This window comes from Anopheles merus, unplaced genomic scaffold, assembly GCF_017562075.2.
Source record: "Anopheles merus strain MAF unplaced genomic scaffold, AmerM5.1 LNR4000134, whole genome shotgun sequence".
Classification (NCBI taxonomy): Eukaryota; Metazoa; Arthropoda; class Insecta; order Diptera; family Culicidae; genus Anopheles; species Anopheles merus.
This window is the reverse complement of record NW_024427714.1, coordinates 42,432-44,161: the sequence shown is the minus strand read 5'-3', so window position 1 is coordinate 44,161 and position 1,730 is coordinate 42,432. Positions and strand designations below refer to the sequence as shown.

The 1,730-nt window shown below is 43.7% G+C and overlaps 1 long non-coding RNA gene across 1 annotated transcript; it reads left to right on the top strand.

The window, feature by feature from the left end:
* The first annotated feature begins 306 nt into the window (after nucleotides 1-306).
* Nucleotides 307-608, top strand: LOC121601641. The gene is made up of 3 exons (XR_006006149.1): nucleotides 307-328; nucleotides 424-489; nucleotides 560-608. It is a non-coding gene; the product is annotated as an uncharacterized LOC121601641 (long non-coding RNA).
* Nucleotides 609-1,730: the final 1,122 nt, after the last annotated feature.

Genomic DNA, 1,730 nt, shown 5'->3' with positions numbered 1-1,730 from the left:
GATTTCAACAGATGATTACAAATTTATACCTTTTGAAATGGTTTTTAATTTTCGACCAAAAGGGAATTTATTTTGCATTTGACATTCGATTTCTAAAATTAGTACAATTTGTTCAAAGAACTCTCAAATTTAGAAAAAAAACCGTAAAGCGGAATCGTGTATATCGAGTATGACGTATATCGGGGAATACCTGTATAGCCACACGAGGAAGGCGCTGCTTCGCGTTCACATGAAAATGTGGTAGTGTGAAATCAAGTTTGCAAGCGGAGGACGCATCGGTGTGTGTCCGTTTTTTTCTCTCGTGATACCAGTACGGAAAAACTATTTGGTAAGTACAGCCTTTAATAGAGAGTTATATCAATCTTTATCAAACTGAATGGTATTAATAATTGATGATATCAAATCAATTTCGTTTTTTTAAAGAAATCGTAACACACGCACGAACGGAAGTGAGCACGGACCACGACAGAAGCAATATTCAATTGGTTGGTAAGTATTGTGCTTGACGTTAAATTGAACAGCTGTTGGCAAAATAGTTAATATTTCCTTCTATCCCTAGGAGTGCCGAAAACAGAACAGGAGAGGAAAGAAGGCAGGAACGATCCGATCCTCCAACGTGCTAGCGCCTGGTAGAGGAGAAGCGGCAGGAAGGTCGAGACGAACATCCAGCTCGCTAGTGCAGCACGTGGGAGCAGCAAGAGGGAGGCAAGCAGGACGCGTACACACCATTCGACGAAGACAACGCTGGATGAAAGGAAGAACGAGGAGAGAAGGCAGGCAAGACGGGTACGTGTGTATCCCACACCGGTTTTAGGCAGTGTGAATTGTGTGAGGTATGTAAATATGTATGTGCGAGTAAGAAGGTACAATAAAGAGCGTAAGCATGTGCATAATGGACAAATGAGAGTAAGAGTCTTTGTAGGGAGAATGGAGAGAATGAAAGAAATTGAACAATAATGTAGTATACAGAAACTAGATGTATGATACACGCTGTCGCACCGTTGCAGGGACGTGCTCTTTAGTGCTGCTAATGAGCACGATTTGAGAACGTTTTGAGCCCGTTTTTTCTCATACAAAATTTTAAAATGTCGCGCGATAATGTCGGTTGGGATGCCGCCTCACTCAAAGTATCCCCCAACCGACATTATCGCGCGACATTTTAAAATTTTGTGTGAGAAAAAACGGGCTCAAAACGTTCTCAAATCGTGCTCATTAGCAGCACTAAAGAGCACGTTTCTGCAACGGTGCGACAACGTGTATCATACATGTAGTTTCTGTATGCTACATTATTGTTCAATTTCTTTCATTCTCTCCTCTCTCCCAAAATAAACACAGACTCTCTTTAATTTTCCCATTCCACACATTCGCTCTTTATTATGCCTCTTTACCTCTACTCACACATACACTTTTCAATACTCACATTTCACACTGCCGAAAACCCGTTGCGGGATACACACGTACCCGTCTTGCCTGCCTTCTCTCCTCGTTCTTCCTTTCATCCAGCGTTGTCTTCGTCGAATGGTGTGCACGCGTTAAAAATTCTTCCTGCTTGCCTCCTCCTCGCTGTTCCCAGATGCTGCGCTAGCGTGCTGGATAATCGTCCCTACCTTCCTGCCGCCTCTCCTCTACCAGGCGCTAGCACGTTGCAGGATCGTTCCTGCCTTCCTGCCGCTTCTCCTTCGTCCGGTGCTAACGCGTTGAATGATCGTTCCTACCTCTCCTGTCCTTTT